At 42.1% G+C, this 13,439-nt stretch overlaps 2 long non-coding RNA genes across 2 annotated transcripts in view; one reads left to right on the top strand and one right to left on the bottom strand.

Annotated features, from left to right (window-relative positions):
* Positions 1-400: 400 nt before the first annotated feature.
* 4930500G05Rik (RIKEN cDNA 4930500G05 gene) overlaps positions 401-13,439 on the bottom strand; it is an 18,034-nt gene continuing 4,995 nt past the window's right edge. Inside the window, exon 2 of the long non-coding RNA NR_153101.1 lies at positions 401-1,556. This is a non-coding gene — a long non-coding RNA (RIKEN cDNA 4930500G05 gene). The remainder of the gene's footprint in view (positions 1,557-13,439) is intronic.
* Gm41890 overlaps positions 1,823-13,439 on the top strand; it is a 26,897-nt gene continuing 15,280 nt past the window's right edge. Inside the window, exon 1 of the long non-coding RNA XR_878062.1 lies at positions 1,823-1,859. This is a non-coding gene — a long non-coding RNA (predicted gene, 41890). The remainder of the gene's footprint in view (positions 1,860-13,439) is intronic.

The following is a 13,439-nucleotide window of genomic DNA, read 5'->3' as shown; positions in this document are numbered from 1 at the left end:
TGAAGGCCCATGTGGCAATCCATACGTGCGTATGGTACGCGCATGTGCATGAATGCCTGTATACATATGAATGCAGATGTCAGCGGTATCTGATCTTTTAGAGATAGAGATAGTGAGCCATCATGGGTGATGGAAACAAAGATGTGGGTGCTGGGAATTGAACTTGGATTCCCGTGGAGAGCAGTACAAGTTCTTAACACCATCTCTCCAGTCCTGTGATAACATACCTTAAGGGTGGCTAAGTTAATCACAGGTTCTTAGTCTTGCCTCTATCTGGACTCTAATGTATGCCTTTGGACAAGTCTCCCCACTTTCTACAAAATGGCACAGGACCATTCATTCCTCTGTATATAGTAAGAGATCTTCCAATGAGAAACAGAAGTCAACAAATGGCCATTAAGGGTGGAAATGCCTTTATTTCGAGGACTATCTTCCAGTTAGCAAATGTTTCTAGAGTTATAGCTGGCTGGGTATGGTGCCTCATACCTTTAATCCCAGTGCTCGATCGGAAGACAGAGTCAAGTGTGTCTCTGTGAGTTCAAGGCCAGCCTGCTCTATAGAGCAAGTTCCAGGACATCCAGGGCTTCATAGGGAAACCTTGTCTCAAACCAACCAAACCGACCAAAGGAGCATAAGAATCGTATGTCAGTGAGTCCCTCTTACAACCCGACACTTGTAGGTATCACATACTCTGACTCCACAGCTACCCCTCCAACCCAAGTTCTCCAATCATCTTTAACATTAATGTTCCCTGTTTCATTCTTTGTTTTGGAGTTCTGTACACAAGAGGAAGCACATGTCATTTGTCTTTCTGTGCCCAGCTTATATCCCTTACCATGATACCTTTCCTGCAAATGGCAAGACTTCGGTCTTCTTTACTGACATATACTGGATTTTATACTTAGAGCCATTTATTTTCTAAGTGATAAAAGAGTGAGCAGGTCACATTCTAATTTTAATGGAGGGGTAAGCAGCTCATACCTTGGAGCTACTTTGGGGACACTGGTTGAAGGCCCATCCCTATTGATGAACACCATTTTCTGTGCCTTGGCTTTGTAGTATGTCAATTGCCTGAATGCCAATCTCAGGTTAGAACAGACGAGCACTGTCTCAAAGACACCTCGAGCAACTACAAAGAGCTCCTAAGAGACCCCCAGATTTAAGCCTCACTTGCAAATAGCACAGATGTGAGTAATCAAGACAATTGAGCTCAGCACCAAGGGGAAAAAAATGATTGCCAAGGCAGACATCTTATCTTCAGGTTGTCGCTTGTTCTGCTTTGGTTTTCTAAGATCAAAGGAATACAGGAGACTGGGCTCACTGAAGAGTATGAAAAGGACAAACAGATCCTCATTTTGATGGTAGAACACAGGCTTCAGGGAACAGGTGTCCTAGCTGCCCCTTGGACATATAGTCTAGAAGATGGCCCATCTTGCCCCTTTGATGTATCCTTGAAGAACCCGGCTGTATAGACGCTTCCCCTTAGGGGCACATTATCAATCTTGGTGTTTGTTCAAAACAGGTCCTCATAAGCTGGTACAGCATGCTCCATTGCTCTGTGTGGACACAACAGAATCATTAATGATTAACATCAAAATCTTTCTGAAGGCCACAAAACTTGAATGTGCTTCTAGAAGGCCTTGTCATTTTTTTTTGTTCTTTCTTCACCGTAGTCATCATCATCATTGTCGTCGTCATCGTCGTCATTGTCATCATCTTTTTGAGAGCGAGTGAGAGAGAGGAGGTCTCTCTATTTAGCACTGGCTGTCCTGGAACTCTCTATGCAGACCTGCAGATCAGACTGGCCTTGAGCTCACAGAGATTCGGCGGCCTCTGCCTCCTGAGTGCTGGGATCAAAGGTGTGTGCCACTCTGCCTGGTGTGCTATTCTTCTCTACGCTCCAACCTTAAGAGTGTGGTCTCCTTTGCACCAGACAGGGGTAATGACTTACTCTTTATGCTTCTCAAGGTCAATATCACCAGAGACAATTTCTTATGTCTCTCTCTGTCTTGTGTCAGGTGTGCACTTGCAGGCCAATCAAGCAAACTTAGCACATGTGTATGTTTGTGCACATGCAGAGGCCATTGAAACTCCTCAGACTTTTTTAGAAGATCCTTAGGGGCATTCTCATAAAGCTAATAATTACAGTCCTACTTTTTCAGGAAGGTCTCTGAGATGGAGTTTAATGTGCGATATGTTTGTTAAGGGGTTGGGGGTATCTGAGTAGATAAGTCCGCTGTATAATCATGAGGACTAGTTTGAGTCTTCAATATTCTCATAAAGGCTGGCCATGCCTGCACATTGTCTAGCATGCCAGCATGCACGCAGGAGGTGGAGACTGAAGGAACCCCAGAGCTTTCTGGACAACCAGTGTAGTCAAATGGTTGGGATCTATGTTGAGTAGGAAATATAGTCTCTAAAAATAAGGAAAGCTCTTGAAGAACATCATCCAATGCCCCCAATAACCCCCACAAACATATCCATGGAAGGAAGAAGAATGCAAGATGGGCCAGAGAGAGAACTCAAGCTCACACGCAGCTCTCATGATAGACTTTGCTGACCCTGCAGGGAACGTTGGGCTTAGAAAGATTGTTCAGAGTCGTCCAAAGATGGGTGGGGATGGTCAGACCTGTATACCCTCTCATTGATCCTTTTTTGGGTGTGAGTTGCTTGGGCAGCTCTCCATAAGACAGAGCTTGAGGAGTTTGGTGGCTGAGGGCTGCCTATGCTGACCACACTCTTAAAGGAGGAAAACAGCCATTGAAAGGAATCTGGATAGCACTACAGCACAGTCACCATTACAATGACTACTTAGAGGCATATACCAATACATTTTAAAGATACATAAATATTAAGACAGTTGAAGCATAATGCCACATTAAATTATAAAGACAACATTATGCAGACTCATTAAATCACAACCAGGAATGAAGAACTTTTATGATGCAATTAAAAATGAGCAAAGGAGGGGCTGGCATAGTGGTTGAGTTGGAAAGGTGGAAGCCTAACAACCCAAGTTCCAAGCCCAGAGCCCACATGATAGAGCACTGACTCCTACTGCTTGACCTCTGCCTTCCATATGTGTAATGTGGCACAACATGTGTGCATGCACACATACACAAAACAAAAGGAATTTAAAGGGAAAGAGCAGATGGGGCTGGATGTGGTAGCACATGCCTGTAATCTTAGTCCTTAGCAGGTGGCAGTAAGAGGGTCAGGAGTTCAAGGTCATCATTGCCTACAGAAGACTCTATCTCAAAACTCCTAAGCCAAAACAATTCAGGGGAGCAAAAGATCTGAATAGGCATTTCATCAAAGATGGCATCCAAGTTGCTAATAAACACAGGAAAAGATGTTCAATATTAGTGTTTAGAGAAATGTCTAAACGATCAAAACCACAGTGAGGTACTTCATTCCCCTAGGGTGGCTACACTAAAAAAGACAGGCATTGGCTATGTGGATGTGGAGAAATGAAAGTTCCCCACATAATGGAAAATAGCACAACCAATTTGGAGACAGAAATTCTACTCCTGGCATCTATCTACATGAGAGAGATGAAAGCATATGTCCACATAAAGACTTGTGTTGTTAAAATCTGGACGAGTGTTGTTGATAACAGTCAAAGGGTGGAAACAATCCACATGGCTACGCACCAATGAAACAGAAGGTGGAGTACCCACATCCTAGCATCTCTTCTTGGAATAGTGTCTTCATATCAAAAGCAATAGATTACTGACATATGCTACAACATGGATAAACCTTGAAAGTATCATCATTAAGGCAGCCAGCCTCAAACAAAAACCCCAGACACTGTATGGGTCCATTTTCATCCAAGTCCAGGAAGGGTGAATCTACAGTGTTAGTGGCTGTCAGGTAAGCCAGTTCTAAAGCTTGCTCGTGATTTTGTTTGCCCCACTCACTAAATTGAACTCCAACTCCTTGAGTTGCTCATTTAAAAAGGATGAATTTGCTAGTTGTAAATTGTATCCTCAATAAAATAGTTTTAACATTTCAATCTGCTGAACTATTGGCCAATAGATTCTGGGAAGGAGGGACTCCTTGTCTTCAGTTGTAAACCCACTTGCTAACTCTACCAAACTCTGAAAAGATAGCCCCAAACCCACGGGCGTTCATTTGGCCCTGGTCAAACACACTGGGTCATGACACATGAATATGAGAGAGGAGTTGTAGCAAAAATGGGGAGAGGCAGGAATGAGAGTGGCCAGTGTGTATGCTGGGCATGTGTGAAGCCATCAAAGAACACATTGCATTCATTTTAAAAAAAGAAAAGCATCTCTTCAGATGGGGACTGAGTCTTTACAATCCTCCACCTAACTCCAAAGAATGCTGAGGCTGAGGGTGGCCCAAATTCTCCTACATTAAAAGCATTAAAAGCAAAGGTTTTTTTTTTTGTACTTAAAAAAATATTTTTTCAACCTGGATGGAAAATATGTAATAAATAAAATCCAAGGAAACTAAAACCAAAGGGGAATCTAATTTTCAAAATGGACGAGGGCATGTCATTGTGGAGGGGAGCACGTGCCTAGAATGCTCTAAGCCCTGGAGCCTAGCCTTAGCCACAATCCCCAGAAATTCACTAACAGTCTAGTGTTCAGGCTGGTGAGATGGCTAGGCAGGAAAAGGCATTTGCTACCAAGCCTGACAACTCAAGTTCAGACACCAGTATCCACAAGGCAGAAGAGATGGAGCAACGTCCAATTCTGCTTCTACTTTGTAACGCGTGTTAGACATTTTGTTCTCTGACTCGGAACACTTTCTGGGCACAGTACAGATCAATCAGTAAAGAATTTGCTCTTCCTTTAGGACATTAAAGACAAAAAAAGTGACCAGAATTGGTCATTGAAAATGGCAATCAAGTTTTAACAAACAAGTCCATCAGGGAATGTGTACAAAGGAACTGAGCAATGTTTCTTCTCATCATCTCTTCAATTGTCACATGAAGAGACTGGATTTCCTGTCACCAACGCAGAATCGATAAGATGTGTCACTATACCGGGAGAAACTGGCAGAAGTGGGCAGTTTAATTGCCCTGCAGATTCGAGCAGGATGCTGCCCTAGTTTTCATTTACAGTTTTGGAGTGGATTGTTTTATATTGATTGCTAACTTGCCCAGGCGAATAACCTGAAGAGGCTCCAGTTGAGCAGCTCGCAGCAAGGATTGGTTCTTTTACTTCCCCATCTCTCCAGTTCTTCCCATGGCTTTTCATCCTTCCAGGTGCTGGGTTTTGAAACCGCAGAGTCATTCTGGGCATATCTTTCCTTATCCCCCGCTCCCCCTCCGCCCAGGGTGGTCAGTTGCCAAGTCTTATCTTATTGATTGCCCCCTCTCTCCCTACCGGCTCCTGCTTCCTCTTATCTGACCGCAGTTATCTCTTAACATCCTCCCTGCCTCTTGGCTCCCTCCTTCCAAAAACCAGGCCTCCCTCAATAGTTTGCAAAACCTTAAAAACTAGCACAAAGGGTCCTTCCATAACCTGCCTCACCTTCCTGTGATGGTTAATGTTCTGAGTCAACTTGCCTGGGCCTTAAAGTATCCAGATATCCGGGTTTAAATTATCCTAGGTAGTCCTGTGAGGTTTTTGATTTGGGTGACACTAATATAAATTGGTAGATTTAGGGTAAAGCAGATGCCCTTCCATAACAGAGTGGACATTGGCTAATGACTTAAATGCTTGACCAAGGCCTCTCTCAAGCAACATTAAACTCCACAGCAGACTGCCTTTGGACAATCTGCAACACTGGCTCCTCCCGGTTCTACAGCAGACAGCCTTCGTTTACACCTGAACTGGAACGTGGGCCGTCAACCTGCCCAGGCCATTCGCTAATCTTCATAGTCAGGCAAAACAATTCCTTATGATCTCTCTCTCTCTCTCTCTCTCTCTCTCTCTCTCACACACACACACACACACACTCAAGCACAGTGCTTCATTCTTTTGTCTTCAAAATCCAACTAACACCCTTCTTAACCTAGCAAGAGCACTGTATTTTGATCATCCAACCCTTCATTCAAATGAAAGTAGCCTTGTTTACTGCAAACATTTCATCCTAGCTCTTGCTTTCTGCCTCACAAGTAAAACATGCCATCCTTACTAGCAGGCACACTCTAATCTCCTATGAACTCTAAGCACCTCATCTAAGATCTTCTGTTACCTCATGTTAGGGTTTTTTCATTTTTTATTTTTTTTAAAATTTATTTATTTATTATATGTAAGTACACTGTAGCTGTCTTCAGACACACCAGAAGAGGGCATCAGATCTCATTGCGAATGGTTGTGAGCCACCATGTGGTTGCTGGGATTTGAACTCAGGACCTTTGGAAGAGCAGTCAGTGCTCTTACCCACTGAGCCATCTCACCAGTCCCAGGGTTTTTTTTTTTTCAAAGAAAAAACATCTCTCTCTCTCTCTCTCTCTCTCTCTCTCTCTATATATATATATATATATATATATATATATATATATATATGTATATATATATATATATTTATATTTATATTTATATTTATATTTATATTTATATTTATATTTATAGTGAACAGCTTCAGGACAAAATGTCTTTTCTCAAATACACAACTACCTGCTTAATAATTCTTAGTCCTGTCAGTCACTTCAAAGGTAGTGTGCCCAAATCTGATCTCTCTTCCTCAGTAAAGCTTAGCTTTTTCCTTGTTTTCTGTCTCAGGAGATAATACTGACAAGCCAATAGCCTAAGAGGGGACACAGATTTACAGATAGGAAATGTAGTGGGCTGTTGTGGGAGTCGTGAACAATGGCTGTTCCTCTTCCTTAAGGTCTGAAGGGTAAATCAATGAGGACATCACAGTTCACCCTGGGGAATCAATGTGTTTACTATGCATACTTTAGGTAAGAAGTTACTTCCTAGAGAATGGATAACCCCCAAAGCAGCCACTCTGGAGCCCCTCTCAGTTAACCATCTCTATATTCTACCACCTCCCCCAAGTCCATAAACAATTAGTGGCAAATTACATAAAGATGTCTGAGAGGAATAGCTAGAAATTCAAGCTAGGAGCCAATGATCCATTGTCCTTTCTCTTTCTCCAAGGCCATGGTAGCAAGCCACAGGTCTGACCTTAATGGGCTCTTCAGATAGTGGGCACTTCAGATAGTGACAATGTGGTTTGGAGGACAGCACCGAACAAACTTTTACCTTAGGAAGTAAAGGAAGCTGGATTAAGTAGGGGGTAAAGTTGTGTTTTGACATTTATTATTAACCAAGGCTTCCGTGCTGGCGCTGGGAGGTAAGTGTGCTGTGATGTCCAGGGCTGGAACAACTCCTACCCAGACAAAGCTCTCCCATATCCCTCCCTGATTTCTTTCACATTCATGGCTTCTTTTTTCATCAATTGTTATTGCATCCATATGTATTTGCATACATGCATATATTCCCAAATATAACCTGTTGAGTTCATATAACGTTACTTGTATGTCTGCTGTCAGGGCTACTTGTTTGGCACTGGAAAGCCAGTTGGTGGCCTGGGGAGGGCCACTTTACTTTTTTTTTTTTTTAGATACAGAATCTCATTGTGTAGTCCTGGCTGACCTGAAACTCACAAACCTCCATCTGCCTCTGCCTCTGCCTCCTGAGTGCTGAGATTAAGAACATGTGCCACCTTGCCTGGCCTCATTCATTTTCTTTATTAGAAACACAGCCCTTCGAGAGCAACTGTCCTAGCTATGCATCTGACAGAGGATTCGTATACAGAGTACACAAACTAAAAAAACTGAACAATACAAAAAGAATCCCATCATAAATGAGCTAATAAAATGAACAGAGAGGGTACAAACGATAAAATACATATGGCCAAAAAGCATATGAAAAATGTTTGTCTTTATTAGCCATCCAAGAAGGGCAAATCAAAGCAGTCAGCCATTAAGAAAAGAGCAGCCCCAAATGCTGGTGAGTTTTGGACAGAAAGCAATCTTTATACACTGCTAATGGGGACAGTCTAGCCACTACAGAAGTTTAAAAGAAAATGGAAAATAGGGCTGGGCATGTTGACATATGCTTTTAATTCCCCTGCACTCAGGAGACAGAAGCAGGCAGATCTCTGTGAGCTTAATGCCAGGCTGGTCTACAGAGTGTGTTCTGGGCCAGTCAGGACCACATAATGAGACTCAGTCTCAAAAAACCCAAACCAAACCAACACCCCTCCTCCCTCCAAAAGAACTGCTAAAACTAGGTCTACTGTATAAGGCAGCTGTTTTAGATATTTAGGCAAAAGGTTCCAAGCCAGCATATGACATAGATGCTTGCTCATCAGTGTTTGCTGCAGGGCTAGTCACAGTGGCTGAGTTACAGAACCAGCCCAGGTGTCTGTCAGTGGAGGGGGTGGAGTGGATAAGGAAAAGGATTTTTTTTCAGTCACAGAGCAAGGGGAGGCTATGTCACATTAAACAAACTAAGCCAGTCTTAGACGAATATTACGTGCTTTCTCTCATTTGCAGTCCCTAGATTTTATATAGTCACATAAAATCATATCTATCTATATTATGAAAGTAGAAAGTAAAACTGTGGAGTATTGAGCTTAATTTGATGAGCCTTTGTTTTGTATATAGTATTAAAAGACTTATTTGTGTATGAGTGTGAGTGTGTCTGTGGGTACCTATGGGAGCCCAGAGGCTTCAGATCCCATGGAGCTGGAAGAACAGGCAGTTGTGAGCTACCTGACGGAGGTGGTGGCAATCAAACTTGGAGGCTCTAGAAAAGCGATGTGTGCTCTAACCACTGAGCCATCACTCTAGCCTCCATCTTCAGTGTATTTTTTTTAAAGATTTATTTATTTATTATATGTAAGTACACTGTAGCTGTCTTCAGACACTCCAGAAGAGGGCGTCAGATCTTGTTACGGATGGTTGTGAGCCACCACGTGGTTGCTGGGATTTGAACACTGAACCTTTGGAAGAGCAGTCGGGTACTCTTACCCACTGAGCCATCTCTCCAGCCCCTATTTTTTTTTTAAATCAAGAATGATATTCATTTTTGTAATACTCTCGCCTTTCCTGCATGTGCTGTTATTAGACTTTAAGTCGGGTGCAAAGACACAAAGCTTGAAGGGTTTCTTTTTACTTGGATGCAGTATATGGCTTGGGCCTGACCTGCGTGAGCTGCAGGTATCTAAGATGTATAAATTATTCATGGCACAGATGGTGGTCTGAGTCTGTCCTGCATTTTCAGTGTTCTGTGCCTTTCCTCCCTGCAATCAATTACAAAGTGCACAGTAGTTGTTAAGTACTGTTCTAATAGCCCTGGGCATTTCTTAATTACAAATACATGCCTTTGGTTCTAACAGCCTTACCCGACAACTTAGCTTTCATTGCTTAAAATAAAAATAAAAATAAAAATATTTTTTTTCTGTGAATGCTATCAAGTTAAGGAAGAGAAAGGTGTGTGTGTGTGTGTTGGGGGGAAGTCCTGTTTTTTATTATGTCATATATATATATTTGGTTTTTCAAGACAGGCTTTTTCTGTGTATCCCTGGCTGTCCTGGAACTTACTTGGTAGCCCAGGCTGGCCTCGAACTCAGAAATCCGCCTGCCTCTGCCTCCCAAGTGCTGGGATTAAAGGCGTGCACCACCACTGCCCGGCATAGGGAAATATTTTTGGGGTTAGGGGTGCATAATTGAAAACCCCCCAGGTTCAAATGGGAGGCTATGGGTGGTAGAGCCCTTATTGTCTCCTCTTTTGCCTGTTGCTGTCAGTGGTTAAAACTCTCATTTTAAGAAGGTAAATGACTTCTCAGACCATAGACTACATTCTTCAGCTTTGTTAGAGCCAGGCTGTAAGGTGGCATTCTAACCAAAGGTACAAACAAATAGAACTCATGATGCATGTGTAAGGCCATGTTTTGACTTAGGGTTTCTCTTGCCTCGACCAAACACCATAACCAAAAACAAGTTGGAGGAAAGGGTTTATTTGGCTTATACCACCATATCATTGCTATTCATCCCCAAAGGAAGGGAGGACAGGAACTCAAACAGGGCAGAAACCTGGAGGCAGGAGCTGATGGAGGCCATGGAAGGGTGCTGCTTACTGGCTTGTTCATTATGGCTTGCTCAGCTTGCTTTCTTATAGGACCCTAGGGATGGCATCATCCACAATGGGCTGGACCTTCCTCAGAGAAGCAGTTTGCTACCTTTTCCCATTACTTGCTGGCTAGAAAGGGGACATAGTGATCATAAACTATGTGGATAATATGCCATCTGGGAATGTCAGTTCCATAATAAGGAAGAACAGAGCAGCCCCAGACTACATACGTCTAGAGGAAAAAAAATGAGTTCCTTTCTTATAATGACTCACTCTTTTGGTTCTTTGAGACAGCATCCAAAGTTATATTTTTGTGAAAAGTACAGGTAATTGAGCAGAAAATTATTTTTATTACAAGACCAGGAAAATATAAGAAAAGTCACTGTATTTTATTTGCATATGAAAGTTGGCTCAAAGAAAAGGTGTCATTGGGGCTGGAGAGATGGCTCAGCGGTTAAGAGCACTGACTACTCTATCAGAGGTCCTGAGTTGAATTCCCAGCAACCACATGGTGGCTCAGAACCATCCGTAATGGGATCTGATGCCTTCTTCTGGTGTGTCTGAAGGCAGCTACAGTGTACTCACATACATAAAATAAATAAATCTAAAAAAGAAAAAGAAGAGAAAAATTTTCATTGTCACTGGATTTAACTCAATGCTTGGCTATAGAAGTGCTGATACGTGCTGTAGGTAGCAGAGCTGGCAGAAATTGTCCATTCCTCTCCCAAATCCTTGCTCCTGTGGATTGACTGACTTATAGAGCTACATAGAGAGACCCTGACTTCAATAAAATAGAATGGATAGAGCTACATAGAGAGACCCTGACTTCAATAAAATAGAATGGATAGGGACCTTGAACCTCAACTTCCAGGCACTTCCTGGTTCTTTTCAGACTAACACTTTATTTATTTATTTATTTATTTATTTTACAAATTAATTCTTGTGAGCAGAAGAGAGGAAGTACTCTGAGGTATCTCTTCGAACATAGAATGCCACGCAAACAGTATGTTCATAAGATGCTCAGAGCTAAGCTTCATTTGCTTGTGAAGAAGAGAGTAAGGAGATGATATTCTCAAGAAAAGACTTTGCCCAAAATGGAGATTCCCTGCCCATTGTCTCACTGAAACCCCTGTGTTTCCCAGAAGAGACTTTACCCTGGTCCTAAGATAGAGATTTAAGAGAGGAAAGTGTAAAAGTAACTTTTATTGTCCTGCTGTAATTGTTGTCTGGAGGTTTGCTGGCGAATAAGTTCAATCTTTCTTGTTCTTTCTGAACTCTAGCTGGCTGGTTCAACTTAGCTTGTTCTGGCTCATACTCCTCTCCAAGCTGACTGCTTCAGTCTGGCTTTTTTCTCCGACTCTGAATTGCTCTGCTTGGCCTCAACCTAACTTTAGCAATCCTTTCTAATCTTCTGGCTCCTTATTCTCTGACTCATTCTACTTTACCCGTGTCTAGCTTGTTCTCTCTTCAATCTGTCTCTGTAAAATTCCGGGCAACCTGCCTCTTTATAAATGACCTGGTAAACCTGCCTCCTTCTCTCTCTCTGTGTGCTGATCTACTAACTCAACTGTATTCCTGTACTATACTCACTTCTTCCTGTACTGTTTGTCTCTCTCTTACGTAGCTTTCCTTCCTCTCTCTTCTCCTGAGAGCTGGACATATCCTATTCTGTCAAATCTTTCTCTGATTCATCACTTTGTTTGCCACTCAATCAGATATCACTTTTGAACATGGGTGCTTCCTTCTATGGACTAACTTTACCTTCATTGTTTGGGATTAAAGATGAGTACTAAGGGCAAGTCTGTATCCCAGCCAAAGGGATTAAAGGTATGTGCTAAGGGATGAGCCACATCACAACTAGAAACAGGGTCAAATATCCTATAGCAAGAAAGTCTCCTCTATTTTCTTTAGGAGGAGTCTTAAACCTCTTTCCTCCCATTAAATTCTGTCTCCTGGGTTTTCAGCAGTGAGAATCTTATATTCTGCTAACAGTTCGATATGACATATGCCAAGAAGGTTTTGTTTTGTTTTTTGTTTTTTTTTTTTTTTTTTTTTGACAGGGTGTCTCTGTATAGCCATGGCTGTCCTGGAACTCACTCTATAGATCAGGCTGGCCTGGAACTCAGAAATCCAATACCTCTGCCACCCAAGTGCTGGGATTAAAGGCCTGCGCCACCACGCCCAGCTCAAGAAGGGTCTTAATCAAAGCAGAATACCCTCAAATAACAAAAAAGGCTCTCAAACACTTCTGGAAATGTCTCCAAAGAATTTTAAAAGTCCGGCTAACGTATATCAACAAGATCCTCAAATGCATCAGAAAGAGCTTTTTAAAAGGCAGCTGGGTGTGGTGGCACAGACCTATAGTCCAGCACTGAGGAGGCTAAAGGACACTGAAGCAAGAGGACTATGGGTTTGAAAACAACCTGGGCTCCATTAGGAGTTCCAGGCCAGCCTGGCATACCTGAGGAAATTCTGTCAAGAAAGAAAGAAATGAAAGGGAGGAAGGAAGGAAGGAAGGAAGGGAAGGGAAGGGAAGGGAAGGGAAGGGAAGGGAAGGGAAGGGAAGGGAAGGGAAGGGAAGGGAAGGAAGGAAGAAGGGAAAGAAAATATTAAGCTGTTTTCTGTAATGGATTTTATTGATATATACTCCATATGCTGTACAAGTTATCACTTTAAGGAGAACAGTTCTAGCAATCTTGTAGTGCCTTGAATACATATACCACTACCACCTAAATTCAGAATTTTTATTATCACCCCTATATCTATAAGCCCTATTCTTCATTCCTCCCTACTCCAGACAGTACCAAATGGCTAGTCTTTTTATATTTATAGAATCACCTATCCTGTACATTCTTTGTAAATAGAGTCATCTAACTCATGACCTTTTTGTCTAGATTCTGCCTCTTAGTATAACTTTTCAGATCTGCAAGGTACTGATATTTCACTTTTTTTTTTTTAAATATGGCCAAGGATTATTTTGTCATCTGGGTGTACTTCATTTTCCCATTTATTAGATGATAAACATTGGGGTTAGTTACACTTTTGGACTATTATGAATCATGCCAGCGTCCTGAGTGTTTCAGTACACATTTTTTTGTGAACAACAGGTTTCATTTCTCTAGGGTATATACTTAGGAGAGGAATTGTTGGGCTATGTGATAAGAATAATTTTAATTACTTCAGAAAGGGTCACAGATCAAACAAGACAGATCTCAATTATAAAGAAAGGATTCAAATATATCAGGAAGTGTCCCAAATATGTCCTAAACACTCTCAAAATGAGAGAAAATGTCTTCGTTGTTGTGTTTTCAAGACAGGGTTTCTCCGTGCAGTTCTGGCTGTCCTAAAACTTGCTCTGTAGACCAGGCTGGCCTC

Source organism: Mus musculus, chromosome X (genome assembly GCF_000001635.26).
Source record: "Mus musculus strain C57BL/6J chromosome X, GRCm38.p6 C57BL/6J".
NCBI lineage: Eukaryota > Metazoa > Chordata > Mammalia > Rodentia > Muridae > Mus > Mus musculus.
The sequence above is the reverse complement of the archived record's forward strand: the minus strand, read 5'-3'. Positions and strand labels throughout refer to the sequence as shown.